The sequence below is a fragment of the Podarcis raffonei genome, chromosome 2 (genome assembly GCF_027172205.1).
Source record: "Podarcis raffonei isolate rPodRaf1 chromosome 2, rPodRaf1.pri, whole genome shotgun sequence".
In the NCBI taxonomy this organism is placed as follows: Eukaryota; Metazoa; Chordata; class Lepidosauria; order Squamata; family Lacertidae; genus Podarcis; species Podarcis raffonei.
Window position 1 is genome coordinate 19,825,641 of NC_070603.1, and position 23,431 is coordinate 19,849,071.

General features: G+C 43.6%; 1 protein-coding gene across 2 annotated transcripts in view; it reads left to right on the forward strand.

Annotated features, from left to right (window-relative positions):
- ANKFN1 (ankyrin repeat and fibronectin type III domain containing 1) overlaps positions 1-23,431 on the forward strand; it is a 225,698-nt gene that overhangs the window by 81,864 nt on the left and 120,403 nt on the right. For both annotated transcript variants that reach the window (XM_053375155.1, XM_053375156.1), the window contains exon 2: positions 13,206-13,306. The gene's annotated coding sequence lies outside the window, so the exon portion shown is untranslated. The remainder of the gene's footprint in view (positions 1-13,205; positions 13,307-23,431) is intronic.

A 23,431-nucleotide genomic window follows, 5' to 3' on the forward strand; every position in this document is an offset into this window, starting at 1 on the left:
CTGATATTTAGAAGACATCTGAAGGCAGCCCTGTTTAGGGAAAGTTTTAATGTTTGATGGATTACTGTATTTTAGTATTTTGTTGGAAGCCGCCCAGAGTGGCTGGGGAAGCCCAGCCAGATGGGCAGGGTATAAATAACAAATTATTATTATTATTATTATTATTATTATTATTATTATTATTATTACTACTACTACTACTACTACTACTCATTGTGTAGCTATCACTTGCTTTTGAAGTTAGCCCAGTGCCTAGTGCCCGCTGTGGCTGGTGGGGTGGAGGACAGGGAAAGCAAACAGGTAGAGCCAGAGGAAATGATGGACACAGCCAGCTAATTCTAGCTTTGCCTTCATCCTCTTTCCTGCTGAGTTCTACAAGGGCAACCTTGAGAGTGAAGAAGAGAAGGAGGCAGCTGACAGGCAGTGCCATCTCCTGAACTGTTTGTAAGTTGGAAGGCAGGCAGGTAGGGGAGTGGCTGAGAGCAGACTGAAGCTGGTGGTGCAGTTCTCCATTTGCCCTTAATGGACCACCTTCCGTGGGAGCTGAGTGCTAAGTAGCTTGGGATGTGCTAAATTTTCTGGAGAACAAAACACCCATTAGAGAGAGAGGGAACCTTCTTTTCTGAAGCCAAAATGACATGGACTCGGATCGACCAAATCTGGGTGACTAGCAGTATGGCGTCAATTATAAAAAAAGTGGAAATCTGCCCAAAAACTCTCTCCGACCATAATGCAGTAAAGATGGTGATGAAGCAAACGACAACTGGCTCTTTCAGATGGAGAATGAATGACACTTTATTTAGAGACGAGGAGATCTGTAAAAAGGCCCAAAAAACCCTGAAAGATTATTTTGAAATTAATCTAAGGACTAAAGTAGAAAAAAGAATAGTATGGGACGCAAGCAAAGCCGTGATGAGAGGGTTTTTGATACAACAAAATACATTAAAGAGAAGAAAGCAAAATGAGAGGAAGGAGAAAATTCTGGATAAGATAAAAGAAGGGGAAAGGAAATTAAGATTGAAGCCAAAATCGCAAGAGATTCTAAGAGAAATTAAATTGTACCAAACACAATATATGGAACTGATGAATCAAGAAATAGAATGGAAAATTAAACAAATGAGACAGAAGTCTTTTGAATCTGCAGATAAATGTGGTACGTTATTGGCTTGGCAAATAAAGAAGAGACAAAAACTCAACACGGTAACAAACTTAGAAGTGGAAGGAAAGAACATATGCAACCCAGCAGAAATTAGAAATTGCTTTCAGAACTACTTTAGACAATTGTATACACAAGGGCCGCAGAATGAAACAGATATACAACAATTCCTCGAGAAAAATGGGTTGAAAAAGATTTCGCAGGAAAGTAAGACAATTTTGAATCAGGAGATATCAATACAGGAAATAGAAGATGCCATTCAAAACATGACGTTGGGCAAATCACCTGGACCAGATGGACTGACTTCCAAATATTACAAAGTTTTGAAGGAAGGACTTACACAACCTTTGAAGGAAGTCTGTAATGAGATCATGAAGGGGAAAAGGGCACCTGATACGTGGAGAGAGGCCTATATTACACTTATACCAAAGACAGAGACTGAAAAGACCCAACTTAAGAACTACCGACCCATCTCCTTACTAAATGTGGATTACAAAATCTTTGCTGATGTTTTAGCAAAGAGACTGAAAAGAGTTTTGATGGAGGAGATTCATGGGGACCAGGCGGGCTTTCTCCCGAAAAGGCATTTGTCGGACAATGTAAGGAATATAATTGACATTTTGGAGAAGTTGGAAGTAAATATAAACACTAAGGCCGTTTTGATATTTGTGGATGCCGAGAAAGCCTTTGACAACATTTCTTGGAGTTTTATGCTGAAGAACCTCCGGGGGATGGGGGTAGGCCAAGGGTTTGAAAATGGTATAGGTGCAATATATTCTGAACAGAAAGCAAAATTAATTGTAAATAATGTTGTAACAGAAGAGTTTAAGATTGAAAAAGGGACACGACAGGGGTGCCCTATCTCCCCCTTACTTTTTATATCGGTCCTGGAGGTTTTGCTTAATATGATCAGGAGGGACCAGTTGGTTAAAGGGATTCAGGTCGGAGTTAAACAATACAAATTGAGAGCATTTGCAGATGACCTAGTACTTACACTGCAAGAGCCAGAAGCTAGCACGAAAAGAGTTTTGGAAATAATTCAAGAGTTTGGTCAACTGGCAGGATTTAAATTGAATAAGTTAAAGACTAAGGTATTGGAGAAAAATTTAACACAGTTTGAAAAAGAAAGGTTTCAGAATGAGACGGGGCTGGCTGTGGTTAAAAAAGTGAAATATCTGGGTGTGAACATGACAGCTAAGAATGTGAACTTATTTAAAGACAATTATGAAAAAACGTGGACAGAAGTGAAAAAAGATTTAGAGATTTGGTCAAACTTGAAGCTTTCCTTGTTAGGTCGAATTGCAGTGATAAAAATGAATGTATTGCCAAGAATGTTATTTTTGTTTCAAGCATTACAAATAATGGATAAAATGGACTGTTTCAAGAAGTGGCAGAAAGATATATCTAAATTTGTCTGGCAGGGCAAGAAGCCCAGAATAAAATTTAAGATATTAACGGACTCAAAGGAAAGAGGGGGGTTTGCCCTGCCAGACTTTAAATTGTACTATGAAGCGGCAGCTTTCTGCTGGCTAAAAGAATGGCTGCTTCTTGAAAACACAGACATTTTGGATCTGGAAGGATTTAACAATATTTTTGGGTGGCATGCATATTTGTGGTATGACAAGGTTAAAGCGCATAAAAGTTTTAAAAATCATATTGTCAGAAAAGCACTATTGAATGTCTGGGTTAGATACAAGGACTTGCTGGAAAATAAGACTCCAAGATGGTTATCACCAATGGAAGCTAAGGCAGTTAAAAAGCTAAATATGGAGTCGAAATGGCCAAGATATTGGGAAATCTTGGAAAAGGAAGGGGACAAACTGAGATTGCAGAGTTTCGAAAAATTAAAAGGGAAGGTGAGAGATTGGTTACATTATCACCAAATAAATGAAATGTTTAAACTAGACAGAAAAACAGGCTTCCAGGTGGAAAAATCAAAATTAGAGACTGAACTGTTAGAATCCAGTACTAAGAATTTGTCAAAAATGTATAATCTGCTGCTGAAATGGAACACACAAGATGAAATGGTTAAATCAACTATGATTAAATGGGCTCAGGACATTGGTCATAACATTATGTTTGCTGACTGGGAAAAGTTGTGGACCACCGGGCTGAAGTTTACGGCGTGTAACGCCTTAAGGGAAAATATAATGAAAATGATTTATAGGTGGTACATAACCCCAGTCAAGCTTGCAAAAATTTACCATTTGCCTGATAATAAATGTTGGAAATGTAAAGAAAAGGAAGGTACTTTTTTTCACCTCTGGTGGACGTGCCCGAAGATTAAGGCATTCTGGGAAATGATTTACAATGAACTGAAAAAGGTATTTAAATATACTTTCACCAAGAAACCAGAGGCCTTTCTCTTGGGTATTGTCGGCCAGGGGGTGTTAAAGACAGATACAACCTTTTTTATGTATGCTACAACAGCAGCTAGAATACTCATTGCAAAGTACTGGAAGACACAGGATCTACCCACACTGGAAGAATGGCAGATGAAGGTGATGGACTATATGAATTTGGCGGAGATGACGAGCAGAATCCGAGACCAGGGAAGAGAAGCGGCGGAAGAAGAATGGAAAAAGTTTAAGGAGTATTTAAAGAAACATTATAAAATTGGTGACAGTTAGAATGATGTTGGATTAAAATAAATGGTTACTATCAGTAAGGGTTATGATAAAGAGAATAAGGGTGAATATTATAAATTTATAATAAAATAAGGCAAGATTTCGCTGAATAACTGTAAGAATTTGGAATACAGAAACGGGAAGTAAGGGGAGGTCGAGGAAGTAAGGTTTACAAATTGGGTTATGAAATGGTACTTGTTTTTATGTTTTATTATTGTCTGATGTTTGTTTATGTATGTTTTGTTTTTGTTATATTAAAAATTGTTCAATAAAAATATTATTAAAAAAAAGGGATGTGCTAAATTTTCCCACCTCTTCTGAAAAAGTCCCCCACCCCGTCCCTATAAAATCCAAGCTGTTTCATGTGAGTGCACATTGCATGATTAGAACAATGTGGTTTTAAGCTGATTTCCCCAAGCAAGCCATAAAATCCTAGTCTTATTTAGCTGATGGGCTCTGCTGGCTTACTTAAATACTTTAGAAATATTGCCTATATTGTCAATCTGTGATCGCTACATTAATTAGTCAGCTAATTAGCTGATAGCATGTGCATGAACTGATGAAGACTCACTTCAATTAGTGAGCAACTTATTGTTGTATTAGCACTCTTTACCCTTCTTCCGTTTTCTGAAGTTACATAGCATCTGTGATAGGAGGCGTGTTCAGATGGCACTGTTGATACCTGATTGCAGAATTACCCCATGCAGATCTCTAATCTCTCTCTGCTCTTCTGGGTTGAATCTGGGGGTGAATGGATCTGTCAATTTCAGTTTCTTGTTTTTCCAATGTAAGTTGAGTTCTGCACATTTCCATATCAGTTTTTTTAAGTCATCTTGAAAATTCATTAGCATTTGAGTGCAAATTTCTCCTAACAACAACATTTTTGTCACACGGTTTAACTTAACATGATACATTTTTGTATGCCATTTTCACTAATATATGCAATTTTATGCATACTTTAGTGTTTGAGGTTTTGTACGTGTTGTTTGGCTAGAAAGCTGTATTGCAAAATTCAGAGAAGCAAAAAGTTTCCCCAAAATGGCTTTGTTTCAAGTTTTTATATTATTTCAGAAAGTAGGAATTGAATCAAATTTCTTCTCTATTCACAGTCACTCTGGGACTTCAGAGCAAATTTCCCACCCCCCAATATATTATAACTCACTGTGAGTCGGAGGTCATAATGTAACAAGTCCCTGTCCCCTCCATTGTCAATATCATTTGCTGGCAGAAAGCATGATGTTCCCTGGAGTATGCGATAAATTTTAGCAGGCAAAATGCTTAGGAAATGGGAAAGCCACCGCAAGAATGTTAAACCCCATGGCAAATGTAATGTCCACACCAGCTCTGGATCAGAAGACCAGGAAGTATGTGCATAATTAAGTCTAGTGTTCTTACGCTTTTATACTGTGTATGCCTTTTTCTACTGCAGAGTTTGAGAAACCACGTCTTCAGTCTGAATCAGTGTATAAACTTGCAGAAAAGCTCATTCCAATCCATTAATCATTCCTTATGGTGGTGGATTCATCATATTCACCAAGGATTTTATGCTGTGCAAATTCTCCAAGCATCCCAGAACTGCTGCACCCCTTAAGCCTTCCTCAACCTCAGCATTTATAAATAAGCCGGTTATGAAAGTACCATGCTTCCTTCTGAAAAGGGGGAGAAACTAGTCTTTTTAGGGCTTCCCTGCATTTTCCACTATTTGGAGAGTGGGTTGGGAAAGAGAGAGACATAAAACTAGATTAATAGATAGATGCAGATAAATGAACAATGTATTGCGTACATAGACGTATATAAATGTGTATACGGGAAACTGGGTGGTAGGGTTTTTTTGTCTCCCCTTCAAGTAATTTTCTTTCAGTAACATTTAATATGTTTTCCCAAACGGAGACTATTAAGTACAGCGGAGGGTTGAGTGATAGCTGAAAAAGCACCAAATCCTGACCCAGGAGGAAATGAGTTCCTAACAGTGAAACAAAAGTCCTTTCTTTAATTAAGCCAGCTAAGTTGCTCACTACTATTGCAAATATCTATTAACCCGGTTGCAAAGGCCTTACACATTAGCAGCCCTTGTTCCAGGGAGTGCCTGTAGCTGCACCATGTGGCGTGTGTTTCAAATGAGCATTCAGTAAGATAACATCAGGATCATTTATTATGTGGCTTGAACATTAGTAATTAAATTGCGACACTTTGCCCACGCGTCTCATGTGACATTGAATAAGGGATATTCACGTGTGCAACGTTGATGCCTTGGTGATAGCCGCTTAGACACGTCTTGCAACAGAATCAGTTTGTGCATTCAACAGCCCGGTAATGTTAAATGTCTAGTAATCAACTGTGGAAAGGAAATTATGTGCCCACATTTGTGAATCAGGCCTACAAATAATAGCAACACAGTTATAGCAGTTACACATTCAGGCTCAGTGGTTTAGATCACAGCGCCACCCATGTCCCATGTCTTGCGCTTGCCGATCAGAAGGTTGGCATTTTGAATCCCTGTGACGGGGTGAGCTCCCATTGCTCGGTCCCAGCTACTGCCAACCTAGCAGTTCGAAAGCACGCCAGTGCAAGTAGATAAATAGGTACCGCTGTGGCAGGAAGGTAAACAGCGTTTCTGTGCACTCTGGTTTCCATCACAGTGTTCTGTTGCACCAGAAACTGTTTAGTCATGACTCAGAAAGCTGTGGACAAACACCGGCTCCCTTGGCCTGAAAGCAAGATGAGCGCCACAACCCCATAGTCGCCTTTGACTGGACTTAACTGTCCAGGGATCCTTTACCTTGTTGTTTTTACTGCATTCAGGACCAGGGAGCCCCCCACAACCGCAGGTCCCCTGTCCCCATAAAACAGTACAGTGGTACCTCGGGTTAAGAACTTAATTCATTCTGGGGGTCTGTTCTTAACCTGAAACTGTTCTTAACCTGAAGCACCACTTTAGCTAATGGGGCCTCCCGCCGCCGCTGCGCCACTGCCGCGTGATTTCTGTTCTCATCCTGAAGCAAAGCTCTTAACCCGGGTACTATTTCTGGGTTAGCAGAGTCTGTAACCTGAAACGTCTGTAACCTGAGGCACCACTGTACTCCTGTCTTGTCAGGATTCTACCTCAATCCATTAACCACCATCCATCCTCCAACTGCCTCTAGACCCTCACACAGGACATTCACCACCTCCACTTGTTCTGATTTAAAGTAGGGTTGTCTTTTTTGAGTTTTGGTCAAAGTTGTCAAGCTAGCCCCATTTCCTGACCATTGTCATTTCTTCATTTCATAGCAACTTAGATGGGATTCCAAGAACAGCAGAGGACTTTGCCCTGTGATCAACTTTTGTAAAATGCAAAGGGCTCTGGATAATAAAAATGATAATAGATAAGCAAGCAAGCTATAAGCAGAAAACATTTCCTTTTTGCTTGCAGAGTTCGCCCACCAGCCTCGCAAGTGGCGCAGCTCACATTTCAAAGCCCAGAAATTGTCATAAATTGAAACAGAAACCAGCTCCCAGCATATTAGCCACCGTCTTATTTGTTTGGTAAAATGCATAATTTTAGACGCTACAGCAATAAGAAGAAAACAATTTGTGGTTGTCCTCAACCACAGGTAGGCAGACAAATTTCATTAAAGAAAGGCAATTGCTTTGCTGCTCTGTTCTGTGCTGTGGAATAAATAAGATTGCTGATGATGAACTAGCCTGTGGTTGCTCCTGGGACACGAACAACTTCAGGTGGGGAAAGAAGGTTGGGCTTAGATTTTGGGAGCCTGTGGCTGCTTTCAACTTTTAATTCCTTATGCCCATCTTGAAAGTACAGTGGTACCTGGGGTTACAGATGCTTCAGGTTACAGACGCTTCAGGTTACAGACTCCGCTAACCCACAAATAGTACCTCGGGTTAAGAACTTTGCTTCAGGATGAGAACAGAAATCGTGCTCCAGCAGTGCGGTGGCAGCAGGAGGCCCCATTAGCTAAAGTGGTTCCTCAGGTTAAAAACAGTTTCAGGTTAAGAATGGACCTCCAGAACGAATTAAATTCTTAACCTGAGGTACCACTGTAAGTGCAAAGGCAAGGTGGTTGAAACAAGGTAACATTCAAAGCTGAATAAATAGCACCCACAGTTTCCTAGAAGTTGTTGGTTCCTTGCCTTCTGTTGGACATTCTCACTGAATGTGTAAGTTTTGACTAGTTGGAATGCATAGGAAGTGATAGAACCAGTTATAGGCTATTGAGAGTTCAGAAAATTTCCATTTTAAAGCCAATTCTGTATTTGTTCATATAGGTAAGTTCACGTTCGATTCCATATCAGAGTCTTGCATGATCTTTCGTAAATGGCCAGGCAGGTTTCCCCGAAGGATCCTATGGCCAAGCACAGTAAGAATGACTCTCATCCTTTTCAATACTGATATCCAGGAAAGAGAGTTTTTCCTACTTATAGGCTAACCATTCCTGAAATGCCACATTTACAAGAAGAATCAAAATGTATATAAGATATTAGAAAAGGGCTGTTCATTTGTAAAAGGCAACAACTTGCTGAATGCTGACAGTCTCATATCAAATTTCATGAATGTTCAAAAAGTCACAAAATGTTGACATGGACACCTAAGTGTGATTGTCATCAATAAAAAAGTAGACATTTATTTCTGGACCTGACAGCATTCATATCTGAATGTCAACATTTGCCAAACTTTGCACATTCACTTTATGTTTTGTTGGGTTTTATAACCAGCAACAAGAACCTTTTCATGAGGGTGAAAGAGAAGAGCGCAAAATATGGTTTGAAGCTAAACATCAAAAAAACAAAGATCATGGCCACTGGTCCCATCACCTCCTGGCAAATAGAAGGGGAAGAAATGGAGGCAGTGAGAGATTTTACTTTCTTGGGCTCCATGATCACTGCAGATGGTGACAGCAGCTACGAAATTAAAAGACGCCTGCTTCTTGGGAGAAAAGCAATGACAAACCTAGACAGCATCTTAAAAAGCAGAGTCATCACCTTGCCAACAAAGGTCCGTATAGTTAAAGCTATTGTTTTCCCAGTAGTGATGTATGGAAGTGAGAGCTAGACCATAAAGAAGGCTGATCACCAAAGAACTGATGCTTTTGAATTATGGTCCTGGAGGAGACTCTTGAGAGTCCCATGGACTGCAAGAAGATCAAACCTATCCATTCTGAAGGAAAGCAGCCCTGAGTGCTCACTGGAGGGACAGATCCTGAAGCTGAGGCTCCAATACTTTGGCCACCTCATGAGAAAAGAAGACTCTCTGGAAAAGACCCTGATGCTGGGAAAGATGGAGGGCACAAGGAGAAGTGGACAACAGAGGATGAGATGGTTGGATAGTGTTCTCGAAGCTACCAGCATGAGTTTGACTAAACTGTGGGAGGCAGTGGAAGACAGAAGTGCCTGGCATGCTCTGGTCCATGGGGTCACGAAGAGTCGGACACGACTAAATGACTAAACAACAACAATAACCAGCAACTGTAGAACCAGGGGATATTTGGAAACTGAGCAGAGCTGGGCCCTCTCAACAACTTCCTCACTTCTCCTGCTTGTTTGATTAAGCCATTAAATAGTACAGAGAATTGATGGTGTTTTCTTCTCTTGCAACAGCCAGACCAGAGGTGTTTCGTACATGCTATTGTGCACTCAAACCATCCTTGGATGTTGAATGGCAGTGTCATGATCATAGAAATTAATGCAAGAGTGGATTAAGGCTTCACAAAATGCTCTTTGCCACATGTACCCAAGCAGCACCAGGAGGGAATGTGTAGAGGCTGTTTGTATGTGTGAACACCCCTAAAAATACTAGGACATTAAACATTCATATATGCATAATGTGAGTCAGTATGACTTCACCACATGGGTGCTGACATATAATTAAATTTATAAATAAGGATCATATGAATTAAAAGTCTCTTGTGTGAATTTAGAAAAAAATATTGTTGTATCCATTGACAGATAGGGATGGGGAACTATGTCTATATTTATGATGCTAGAAACTTTCACTCTAAGCTGTGATGTTCATATGTTGCCTTCATAGCTATTTGGGGGTTTTCAGTTGCTACTAAAATCCTGCATGGGCTTCAGATAAGATTATTGACATCACCGCCACCCCAAAATAACAACCCAGAACCAGGCCAATTCAGGTCTTGCATCCAAATCTGCTGAAACGGCGACTCAGAGGTGGTTTCAATTATTAGCTCGCGGGCAACTGAAGAGGGAAAACCCTGCTTATACAAGTGATCAAGTTACCAGAATAAGTGGGTGCCTCTAACTCATTCATGCAAGATCACACATCTACTTCCATTAAATGCAACCAATTTTATTTTCACAGAAACAGAGCCATTGATGCTATGCTCAGATACGCAACTCACACAAGGAGATCACTTTTGGGAAGAGACTCGGGGGTTGTTTTTTTGCTTCCTTCTGAAACTCGGAAGAAGCTGGTTGTTCAGCCATATCTCATGTGCATGACCCTAGATAGAGTTATACAGTGGTACCTCGGGTTAAGGACTTAATTCGTTCCAGAGGTCCATTCTTAACCTAAAACTGTTCTTAACCTGAAGCACCACTTTAGCTAATGGGGCCTCCCGCTGCTGCCGCACTGCCGGAGCACGATTTCTGTTCTTATCCTGAAGCAAAGTTCTTAACCTGAAGCACTATTTATGGGTTAGTGGAGTGTGTAACCTGAAGCGTATGTAACCTGAAGCATATGTAACCCGAGGTACTACTATACAAGGCAATTGCCTCTCACTCATGTCTCCTCTCCCAGGGAACCTCTAACATAAACAGCTTCTCAGGTACCTTGGGGACAACTATATCACCAGGGCAACATGTGAAGCAGGATGTCTGGACACTGATAAGAGGCAGCAGATAAATGGCCATGAATAAGTTATTCCTGAATAATTTAACTCTTGGGGGATAAATAAATCTAGAGCTTGGGTGGTGGGTTGTGTAGAAACTTTCAGGTTATGGGAGTCGGGCAGAGTTGGATGATTGATAGAGAAGGCAGGCAAGAGAGGTGGAAGAGATTTATGGTACAAGGCTGACCATGCCTTGATTGATTGATTGATTGATTGATTGATTGAATTTATATAGAGCCCTATACCCAGGGGTCTCAGGACAGTTCACATAATAAAATTAAGATATAAAACCATACAATACCTAATAAAAGTAAAAACAGCAACCCAATACCCTCCCCCCAAAAACCACATTCTAAAAGGGCATAGGATGTAAATCAGATCAATCAAATGCCTGGTTAAAAAGGAATGTTTTTGCCTGGTGCCTAAAGGTGTATTATGAAGGTGCCAGGGGAACTTCCCTAGGGAGACCTTCCACAAACAGGGAGCCACTGCAGAGAAGGCCCCGTTCTCGTGTTGCCACCCTCCGAACCTCTTGAGGAGGAGGCACACGAAGAAGGGCCTCAGAAGATGATCTCTGGGTCTGGGTAGGTTCATATGGAAAGAGGCAGTCCTTGAGGTATTGCGGTCCTGAGCCCTTTAAGGCTTTATAGGTCAAAACCAGCACTTTGAATTGGGCCCGGAAACTCACTGGTAGCCAGTGCAGTCAGACCAGGATTGGTGTAATATGCTCAAACTGTCTTGCCCCGGTGAGCAACCAAACCACTGAATTCTGCACCAGCTGAAGTTTCCTAACCGTCTTCAGAGGCAGCCCTACGTATAACGCATTGCAGTAATCATTGCCTTATCAGAAGTTAGTCCTATTGAATTCCATGGGATCTATTCCAGGGTATTCAGGGTTAGAATTTCAGCCTTCATGGGTAGCGTATCCTGTTACCCAAAGCATCCAGATTTCATACAGCCACAGTCCAGAGATTCTGAAGTGCCTACTTGTCCTGTCAAACCAGCCTGTATAATGACAGACTGCATTATCATCACCAGCTCTGCCTATATGCAAGGCTGCCTACTTAAATGTTGCATGAATTAGTCTGGCGTAAGCTGCCACCACCTGGATTCCATGCTCACACTGCAGATCTCCAATATAGTCATCAGTGTTCCTTGAAAGCTCCTCTTTCTCCCTCTTTAAACACCTTGAATTGGGCATTTGACATGATGGTTAATGATGTGGATTAAGGAATGCTTAGCCCCCATTAAGTAATATTAAGCCTTTGCCTGTAGGCATTCCGGAAGCTGCTGAAAACTAAAGAGAAAGGGGATGCTCAGCAATTCGTAGGATCTCAGCACTTCTCCAAATGATTCCACATAGCGGATGAGCCCATTGGTTGCCTTGCATAACCGAACTCCCAGAAAATACACAGGAGCATTATAAAACAATGTTGCAGACGATTGAAAATGGCAGGATCTGCAATGAATGTCCTAAAGGCTCTCTTAATTTTATTCTGTTGCTAGGTGCTTAACAGGACTCTTACGGTTGGCTGAAAAGAACCAGGACTGTATAGTATAGCGTTCAGTCATTTTTATCTTAGATAAAACACATAGCTGTATTTTTAGCGTACAGTACTTTTGAAACCCTAGGGGAGTCCATTAAAAAAGCAACAACAACACACCACAACACCACAAGCCTCTTTCAAATTGCACATTTTACGAATGCCTTTTTTATCACATAGTTCAAGGCACTGCAAAAGATGTGTGCTAGGATTTGCTACAGCTTAATTGGAGCTGCAATGTTTTGGTTTGTGTGTGGGCAGATTTCATAACCTTTGGGGTGCTAACCTGTTCAGTGCTGGCTGGGATTCTTTCCCATTATCTTGCAGGTGTCCCAGAGCTATGGATGTAGCTGTTGCTTTGTTGCTGCAATTGCAGGCAGTGGACCCGGAAGTGGGGCAAATGAGAGACCACTTCATCAGATGTGACCATAAACTGCTGGACCAAGTGATGGGCTCAGAGTTCTTACCCTCTTAGGGATTCCACATAAAACTAATTGTGGTCGTTGTTTAAATGGCTGCTCTATTATTACCTGTTTGATCAGCCAGAGTGACAGTTGCTTACCATTCTGGTTTTTGTTTACTCTGGGCAATTTCTCTCTCTCTCTCTCTCTCTCTCTCTCTCTCTCTCTCTCTCTCTCTCTCTCTCTCTCCTTCCTCGCTGGTCTGATCAGTTCTGAGAGATACAACAGGATAACAGCAGATCGCATCATATAGCCAGAGGCTTCCTTGACAACACAAAACAAGACTCTGAAAAGCGGGTATATTAGCTACAGTGCCAAGAGGGCAGAAAGTGTTAAAGAATTCAATTCTGTTTATTTGGATATTGCCTCATTTTGCTGCTAGCCCTCCTCTCTGTTCTTTTGCGTGCTTTACGTTTTGCATAAAGCTTTTTACAGTACTGATGTTCAACTTCAGCCCCTGCTGATGGTGAATATATATATATATTTATATATTAATCATTCGCTCAGTATAGGGAAGAGGTTCACTCTCTTTCTTTCTTTCTCTCTCTCCCTCTCTCTCTGCCTGGAAGCTTCAGCACACAGCAACACTCAAAAGAAACCTATGTATTGAATGAAATTAGTGGACAATTGGCACGAACTTGCTTCTCTTCAGCCTCCTCCTCCTCAACTGGTGAGTGAAATTTAATTCTCTAACATGCACATCTTATAGCTTATGGGGAGGGGGAGGGGAGAAAACAGCTGGCAGATAGATGGACCTTGTAGAAATGTTGCCGCGATGTTTTCCTACCTGTTGTGCATGCAGCTTTCTGGGAACCTCACCAAGAAGCTCGCTGTCCCGTGTGCCCACTTGACTTGTACCGTGCAACTGTAGGCGTATGTATATATAGGACCGCTACAAACCTATGTCAATTGGGACAGGCATGACATTTAGGAATTCCCCTCCTCAATCTTGAGTTAGAAAACTGCCTCCGACATTCATTGCGTGGAAGACAGAGGGGTGTCAAAGGTTAGGGTTTAAGCTTACACCTCCTGCAAATGCACCCTTGTATAATAAATCTACACGAAGAAACACATTGCCGTTGACATGCAATGCTATGTGGGGCTGACTGATGCCCCAGGCACATGCTTTATGATTAATGACATGTATGAGTATCAGGAGAATTACAGATATGTGCGCAAGTACAGTAATAATGTTAGGAACTGCAGAATGCAGTGTGGGCTGTTTCTCCCCTCCTCCCCTTCCTGGAAGTGTAAGGTTTGTGCGGTCGGCAAGTTACTGGATTATTTACACTCATTATCACCCCTTTATTGCCACCGTGACATTAATTCTTGACAAAAGGGGAAAGGCACCAAGGGAGCCAAGTGGCTAAATGCAATTAGCATACAAGCAACCGGAATGCATGCTCTCCTGCTGCGTTCTGCAGATGCCCCCGCGATTTGATCACTTGAGCGGCTTGGATAAACGGCACTGAGGACCATGAAGCAATGGAACGGGCATGAGGAGCGGCTAGGGGGCTGTGCCCACATCACCTCATTTACGCTGTGACCCAAGCTGGCTGTTATCCGAGGTCCCCGGAGATGAGAGTCCTCCGGTGTACGGACTTGCTGCACCACCTAGCGTCAGCTACGGCCAGCTTTTGCAAAGAATTCCCTCCAGGTTTCAGCTCCAGCAAGCAGCTGTGGTGCATGTTACACAGAACATGGGGAGCCATGGCACAGGTGTGGCTGGTGAAGCCCTGTGAGAATCCTGGATGGTTCAGGAGTACAGTCATACCTCGGGTTACAGCCGCTTCAGGTTGCGTTTTTTTGGGTTGCGGACCGCCGAAAGAGGGAGCATGGGTTACTTCTGGGTTTCGGCGGCCGCGCATGTGCAGAAGCGCTAAATAGCGCTTTGCGCATGCGCAGAAGTGCCAAATCGCAACCCACGTGTGCGCAGACGCACAGACATGGGTTGTGAATGCTGCAGGTTGTGAACGTGCATCCCGCACAGAACACGTTTGCAACCCAAGCATCCACTGTAGCTGGAAGTGGAATGTTCTTCTGTGTATAGAATCATAGAGCAGTAGAGTTAGAGGGGAACCTGAGCATCCTCTGGTCCGACCTCCTGCAATGCTGGAATACGCAGCTGTCCCAGATGATGGTTGAACCTGCAACCACTGGCAGAGGAAGAGGAGTGCAGGGGGAGCGCACCACCCCCGGCAGCGCAATCCCGGTGGGGTGTCATTGCGGCTGTCCTCTTGCCTGCGCTGGGCGCCACACCCCCAGGACCCACATCACACCCCTGCAGGTGGCACACCATGCCCCTGGGATGTGCACCAGCCCCACACCCGCCTGTTCTCCATCCCCCAGTGCTAGAGCATGAAGCTCTGCCACTGCCTGCAACCTTGACATTATCAGCACCATGCTCTAACCAACCGAGCTATCTATGTTTGCTTATTGTTATGTGGTTCTATCAGGGCTCTCAATTATTTACTCCCAACAACCCTCCGAGGTAGGTAAGGCTGAGAGATGCCACCCAGAGAGCCTCAAGACTGAGTTGGGATTTGAACTAGAGTCTCCAAGGCCCTAGCCTGACACTCTAATGATTGCAGCACACCGAGCAAGAGAAGGAAGCTACAGCAGGTTTGCCAGCAGAGAAAGGCAGGCGGCTGTATGTCTCTGAGTACGAGGCACTGGGTATCAGAAGTTGCAAGAGCCCAGGTTCCGCTTGCAGGTTTCCCATAGCATAGGGGCATCTAGTTGGCCATTGTGAGTACAAGATGCTGGACTAGGTGGGTCTTTGTCCTGATCCAGAAGGACTCTCCTTACGTCCTTAAGAAGCAGCAGCAGTCGGGGACAAAGGCAAGGAGGAGGTGGAGGAGTCTCTGGGGACAGTTTCAGTGAAGAGAGAAGTGGCAACAAGTGGTGCCGCTGTGTCAAGGAGCTGTCAACAAGTACTGTCATCCACAGGGCAGGCACACACACAGAAGGCACAGGATGCAATTAGCTTTTTATCAGCAGAAAAAGACAACACAGCAATGTCCTTGGTTTGTCTTAACTCAATGAAGGCATTGCTGAAACTAAGTTCCAGACATGCCCTTCCCCTGTAGCCTCTCGCTCTGGATCCCTCCCAAGCAGACGAAGGCAGTGTCGAGGGGGTGTGCTTCTTCTCTGGGCCTGTCTGGTGCATTGCTCAGCAATGTGCAGGACCCTCCTTGAGCATGGAGTCAGAGGGCAAGGAGAGTCAGCAGGACTGTGACTGTGCACATGCTGTGACTCTCAGCTAATCCTGTTCTTGAAGGCCCTCCTTCTCCTGACCCCTCTTGATCACTCAAGTCTCCTGTATCTATCAGTTCCCAGCTTGTCCCATCTACTGACTGCTCCTCAGTGTCCCACCACAAGGTTCTGGGCTCTAAGGTGTCATCTTCGGAGCCCTCTCTGGGGGGCTCTTGGGAGGCAGGCTCCCACCAGTCTTCTTCATCCAGCCAGTCCGATCCCTCCCTGTGGGACTCTTGGGCTGGTGGCTCCCAGCTCATCCAGCCTAACCGTGACACTCTGAGACATTGCAGGAAAAGCACCATTGAGCATGAAGCTTAAGGGTTTGGGGCACCGTTGCTACATGTGCAGACTGAGGAAGCATGAGTGACATATAGGAAGCTTCCTTATATCAAGCACGCCTATTGGTCCATCTCGCTTTGCTTTGCCTACACTGACTGTCAGTGACTCCCCATGGTTTCTGATAGATGGCATTCCCAGCCCTTACCTGGAGATGCTGATGTTCAAACCTGGGACCTTCTGCATGCTCTGTCAATGCATGCTCTTCCTCACCAGAGTGAGATACATGAACTCCATCTCCACAGGGGATTCAATAGGAGCTGTCCCGTGGCATTACCAGGCAAGCAATTTCCTGCATTGTTTGTTATTTGATATTTATTTAAACCCTTCAATCGCATGATTCTCAAGGGGATTCGCAGCAGGCTGTGAATCTAGAGAGAAATCTCTCATAGCCCTTGGATCTCCCTGCTTATGAATGGGACCAGAGTGTGCTTACCTTTCCTTCTATTGTCCGAAACAAACAGGTGATTGGAGCAGAGTGATCCGTCTGGTGGGTGGTGGGGAGCAAGTTCTCTGCAGTAGTGACTGCTCCTTCCTTGGCTGATCATAGAATCATAGAGTTGTAGAGATGAAAGGGACCATAAGGATCATCTCGTCCAACTCCCTGCAATGCAGGAATCTTTTGGCCAAGGTGGGGCTCGAACCCACAACCTTGCGATTAATCTTCCACCAACTGAGCTATCTATAATGGATGGAGACAGACTGGTCTTCACCTTGCTGCATTGTTCATCCTAGGAGGTAAGGACCCTTGGATGCCTAGCTGATGATTGAGGCCAGAATATACTTCCTTTTTTTGTTCTACGGTCCCAGCAGAATTGTTGCTGCTAGTTTTCAAAACCAAGCAGGTGTTTATAGAAAGGAAGGCATTCATTTTCTTTCGGGCTAAGAATACAGCTACGGAAGGATGAAACCAACTGCCCTATGGTTCATTCCCTGAAGTGGCTGTGCTGGGCCCGGGGGTAACCCGTGAAACACGGTCCAGTACCGGTCCAGAATCCAAAGGTTCCGCTGGGAGTCAGTCTGACAGGGCCAAGGCAGGACATGAGGCAGGAAACCAGGCAAGGACAGGTACAGGATCTCAGACTGGATCTAGCATACAGCAATGTTGCTCCTGCAACCTGGGGTGGGGTCCGACAGCCTTTTATCTTTGTCAGGTTAGCGGCCAATCCTGATTCCCCGGCAACTCACTTCCCTGTTTTGCCTGAAGGCGAGCACTCCTCCTGCAAGTACTCAGGTCTCTCCTTCTCTCAGACCTTAGTCTCTGCAGCTCTGGAGACGTCAGTGGGTTACTAGACCCAGGGGCCGCCTCAGCCTCTCCTGACCAAACCAGTAGTGGAGCAGCTGTAAGTGATGGCCTAGCTGAAGGCAATGAGGTAATCCCCGCATCTGGAGCCAGGGCAGGCCCAGGCCCCTGACTCGGCCCAGCTGGTGTTTGTTGCAGGGGAACCTGTGCAGACTTGGACTCTTCAGGATCAGGCCCCAGACTAGGTTCAGGTGATGCCTGAGGCAAAGGATCCAGTGCAGACTGAGTCTCCTCTGGTTCCAAGTCTGAGCCCGAGTCCCGGGCCATCACAGTGGTGGGGCTCCCAAACCTCCTAGAGCCCCTTGAAGGCAGACTTTCACCAGTCACTTGAAACAGGCCTCCCTCCATGCACCAGCTTCCTGTTGCCCCACCTGAGATCATGGCCATCCTGTGGAGGACCTCTACACCAACATCTAAAGTCCCAAATATCAAGTGGTGGGAGGAGAGATCCCTCTGGAATATGGCAATCCCATATAGTATAATGCAGCTACCATATGGAGGGGTTGTTAGGGGGGTTGTAACCTAACACACCACAAACACAAAGCACGTTTAAAGGACATGACTTTCCCTCAAGAATCCTGGGAATAACAATTTTTGAAGTTGCTAGGAACTATAGATCAGTAAGGGGTAAGCTCCAGCTCCTAGGATGCTTTAAATGTATGGCGTGTACACTGCCGTAGAAACCTCCCAAAAGTCTGTGAATAAGGCCATATTCCCATAGAAATTAAACCAGGCAGCCCTGAACCCTTCAGCATGTTCTTCTGTCTCACTGCCACTCTCACACCTTCCCACACTTGATTCTTTTCTTAAATAATCAAAAGAGACCAGCAGCTGAGTTGCAGATTCTCCTAGCTTCTTGGTGAGTAATTATGGGGAAAGAGTTGTTTTAGAGCACGGAAAACCAAGTGGGTGCTATGCTGGATTTAGGACAGTGCGGGCAGTTCCCCCGCACAGGGTGCTGAGCTGAAGAGGCATAAAATTGAGAAGATCCATAACTGAGAAGATCCATTGGGGGGTACCAAATTTTGGTCTTACACAGGGCGCCATATTATGAAGGATTACCAAAGTCCGCCCTGTTGGGTGTCCAAGGGCAACATCTTGGTTTTGTCCATCCTGCCACCCTACCCCTGCCAAGCCTGAAGGTTCTGGGATATAGCTCAAGACAACACAATATTATTCCCCATTCTTGGAGAAGTCACTTCCTTTCCCTCTCTTCCTCATTCTGATTGGCTATCCTACACCCCAGTTGGCATTCTACATTCTTACAGGGGACTAAGCTGGGATAGGGGTACCATTTTCTTCAGTTCACGTTCTAATGCCAACCTTCCCGATTTACTCTTCCTGAAACAATTTGTGAACTGAGATGCAACAATGCTTTGAAATTCACGTTTCTCTGAATTTTGTTCTCCACCCCGAAAATTGTACAGAAAATAGTATATACGGGGAAAGGGTGTGTTAAAACTGTCTCTCTCTCTGTGTGTATGTGTTTCTTTTCAATGGGATATCATTTTTATATATAATAATAATTTTTATTAGTTTTCCACTGCAATCCAATGATAGCCTCATTATAGCAATACCAATTTATAGTACAATTGTTAAAACCAATAGTTCAAATACCGAATTATATAATTTAGATAAGGTGGCCTCCCCATGTGCTAGAATTGATAGCTTGATTATTTGCTTTATTTCTGCATTCCAAAATCTTATTAATTTCTATTACACTCCGGTCATAATAATAATCCCTTATACAACAACTGCAATATTAAGAACTTCTATTCGTGTTGACACATTAAATAATTTATAAAACTACAAGTGAGGAACCCAAACTATATCCTTGTTATTCCTGTGTGTGGCAAATATTCAGTCTGTAGTGTTTCTGCCTGTCCTTGCAAAATGTTATGTCTTTCTTGCCCCCGGTTGTTGCTGTTATCCATCATGCCTTGGGTGTAGCTGATATCCCATTGTTGTCTCAGAGATTTCTCCATTGCTCCACTGCATCTTGGCTGAGTGTGCTATGATGTGTCATTCCAAATAAAGAAACACTGCTAATGCAGCCTTTCAGATGTTTGGATTTTTGTGAGCTTTGAGTTCAAGGCTGGGGACTTTCCAGTGAGAGTATGTAATGCCTTTGTGTGCCTTTTACAATATCTGATTCAACTTCTCATGTTATGAGAGCACTTCCCATAATGGAATCATAGAACTATGGAGGCCTCTTAATGATTACTTCTGAGAAGCCTGTTGATGCTGACACACATCCTTAAAGAACATAGGAAGTAGATTTACACTGACCCAGACCATTGATCTAGTCCACTGACTGACAATGAATGTTCTCTATCACGGGACAGTTCTGGACAAGAGAGTCATGTGTCAAGGATGTATTCTAGGCATCTGCAGAAGTAGCAGGTTTTTAGAAACAAAACAAGACGTACATTACCTTACAACTTTCAAGTCTCTGCAGAGATTCAGTTTTGGAAATTGCTCTTCTTGCCATTGTTCTTTTGACATGAACGCACGCACACACCCTTTTCATGGATGCCAGCTTCAAATGTTCAGAATCATAACACAAGCCCTCTGGGATTTTGCAAAGGTAAATACAGTGGTACCTCGGGTTGCAAACACCTCGGGTTACAAACACTTCGGGTTACAGACTCTGCTAACCCAGAAGTAGTACCTCGAGTTAAGAACTTTGCCCCAGAATGAGAACAGAAATCCGGCGGTGGTGGCGCGTCAGCAGCGGGAGGCCCCATTTGCTAGAGTGGTACCTCAGGTTAAGAACAGTTTCAGGTTAAGAACAGACCTCCAGAGCGAATTAAGTTCATAACCAGAGGTACCACTGTAAAAGAGAGAATATATTTTCAGTCTGAATTAGGTTGTCATACAACCTTCTGCCATATTCAAACATGTTTCAACACCCTCTGAATCTCATCTAAGTTAAAGCTGAGATTGGCAAAACCAAAAGAATAGCCCTTAGTCCACACACAAGTGATGTTAGGATTCGCACTTGACTGCAATGGGACTTCATTTCCCAACCTGTGGGTCCTGACCCATAAGTGAGTTACAAAGCCTGTTCAGGTGGGTCGTGGTGTTTATAATTCAACCCGAAATATCCTGCAGTTAGACGGTGTGTCTCCCTTCCCATGAACAAAACTGTGAATAACTTGTAAGTATTATAAACATGTCAATGAATTCCGCATTAATAGGGACATTAAGTAAAGGTTTGCTTGGGTGCCTCAAGTAATGGTTATAAAACAGGCAAATTTGCAGTTAAAATGCATGGAATGCTATTAATTAGCAATGCTCTGACAACCCACAGTTCCTTCAAACTTGGGTGGTTGAGCACCTATCAGTTTGGAAGTGAAATAAAATCAGTTTCTTCTACATGCTTGAGGGAGGCCCTTGGTATGCAGGAAATGATATGTATGAAAACGCACAGGCAAACCCCGCCTGACAGGAACCTGTGAACTCACAGAATTTTGATGGCAGTTGAGCATAATGAGAAGATCGGGGAAAAGGGTCTAGAAGATACAGCAGACAGCAAGGAGATGGCTGCCCGGTTCAGGCATTGTTTGTGTGAAGGGGGCCCATGTGGTTTTTTTCCTTCTATTGTCGTCATCGTTTAGTTGTTTAGTCGTGTCCGACTCTTCGTGACCCCATGGACCAGAGCAGGCCAGGCACTCCTGTCTTCCACTGCCTCCCGCAGTTTGGTCAGACTCATGCTGGTAGCTTCGACAACACTATCCAACCATCTCGTCCTCTGTCGTCCCCTTCTCCTTGTGCCCTCCATCTTTTCCAATGTCAGGGTCTTTTCCAGCGAGTCTTTTCTTCTCATGAGGTGGCCAAAGTATTGGAGTCTCAGCTTTAGGATCTGTCCTTCTAGTGAGCACTCAGGGCTGATTTCCTTAAGAATGGATAGGTTTGATCTTCTTGCAGTCCATGGGACTCTCAAGAGTTTCCTCCAGCACCATAATTCAAAAGCATCAATTCTTCGGTGATCAGCCTTCTTTATGATCCAGCTCTCACTTCCATACATCACTACTGGAAAAGCCATAGCTTTAACTATACAGACATTTTTTTAATTAAATTTTCTGTTTTACGTTTTAGAATATTCATTTAAACAACCTCAAAATATCAGTGACTTCACTCCTTCTCTTTCCATGGTTTATTTTGCCTAACATAAATCCCTGCATATTTTATATAAACTAAACCATTCAGTATTCCATTATGACACCTGTCAAACTTATTTACAGTGTTGAATTTATCTTAATGCTGCCTACATTTTCAAATGCACACAATTCTCCATATATTCAATAAACATTTTCCAATCTTCTTTAAATGTATGTTCTTCTTGTTCTCTTATTCTATAAGTTAGGTCCTCAAGCTGTGCATATTCTGTCAGTTTAAGTTGCCATTCTTCCTTGGTTGGGACCTCGCTTGTTTTCCATTTTGGGGCTAACAAAATATGGGCCGCAGTAGTGGCATACATTAATAACCTTTTCTGACACCTGGGAATTTCTGTCTTAATTATCCCCAACAAGAAGGACTCTGGTGTGTATTTTTTTGGAAAAGTACTTTTAAACATTTTTTTCAATTCATTATGAATTATTTCCCAATCCTCTCTTACCCTTTTACAAGTCCACCACATACGATAAAATGTACCCTCAGTCTCATTACATCTCCAACACTTATCTGATTTTGTCTTACGTGTCTTAGCAAGTCTGCTTGGAGTTAGCTACTATCTGTAAATCATTTTCAGATAGTTCTCCTTCAAGGAATAACATGCTGTAAATTAAGGTTACCAGATTTCCCCCCCAATGAATCCTGGGACACTTTTCAACTTCCTACTAAATAGATGGATTTTGTCAGGGGACTGATTTGTAAATCCAGGGACTGTCCCTGGGAAACAGGGATGTCTAGTAACCTTACTGTAAATTTCAGGTCACTCTCCCAAAGTTTTTCCCAGAGATGAAAATCTATGTTTTGTCCTATATCTACTGCTCAGTGTGTCCAGAGGCTTTGACAAGCTCGTCTTTTGTTTCCCACTCTAATGACAAATTTTACACTTTATATTAAAGCTTTTCTTTATTTTGTAAGAGTTCTTCAAATTGTGAAGGGGCACCATGTGGTTAAAGGAGGAGCAGAGTTGCCCTGCTAGACTGCCCCCAACATCACATGACACACCTCTTAGCTCACCTGTAATGTGGAAGCACCGATATTGGGTGCAACTTGGCACCTCTGGTCCAAAGCTAGATATGGGAGATGCTCTTAAAAGTATACACACATCTATCCTTGTGCTAGTGGGCATTTTGTAGGCTTCCTCTCCCCCCAGCAAAAGTTCACAGGCTCCCCAAACACAGCTATTATTTTCCTAACCCCTCTCAGCTTTCCCACAATACCTTTCCTGACCGTGCCAGGATAATTGGTTCACCACAACTAAGGCAGACTTTTTCAACCGTCTACTATGTATGCCGCTTGTAGAGGAACTGTGTGTGTTTTGTGACTGGACTTTCACAAGCGGTAGCTGCTGGGTGGAGCACTGGTCTCTTGGCTTCCCAATGCTGTGTGCCACTGCTGGCTGCCAAGGGAGGGAGGGGCAAGGGAGCAGGGATGTTGGCACAATGGCACAGCCAAGCAGATGCTTCTAACCCTGTGCCTGTACCGCAGCTGCATGTGGTACTGGGAAGTCAGAAACACAATGTAACCTTAGCTGGGCAGCCACACCTGTGGAGCCCCAGTGTCCACTACTGTGCAAAAGTGCCCCCCCAAATTTTTTTACTGCAGAGTTCATCATCCTCAAGGGTCAGTGCTTTCTCTGTTTAAAAGTAAGTTTCTAGTCCTCAAGATTGTAAAGTTAAGCAGTGCCACGCAAGGAAAACAAGATTTCCAGTGGCTGCAGTGGAG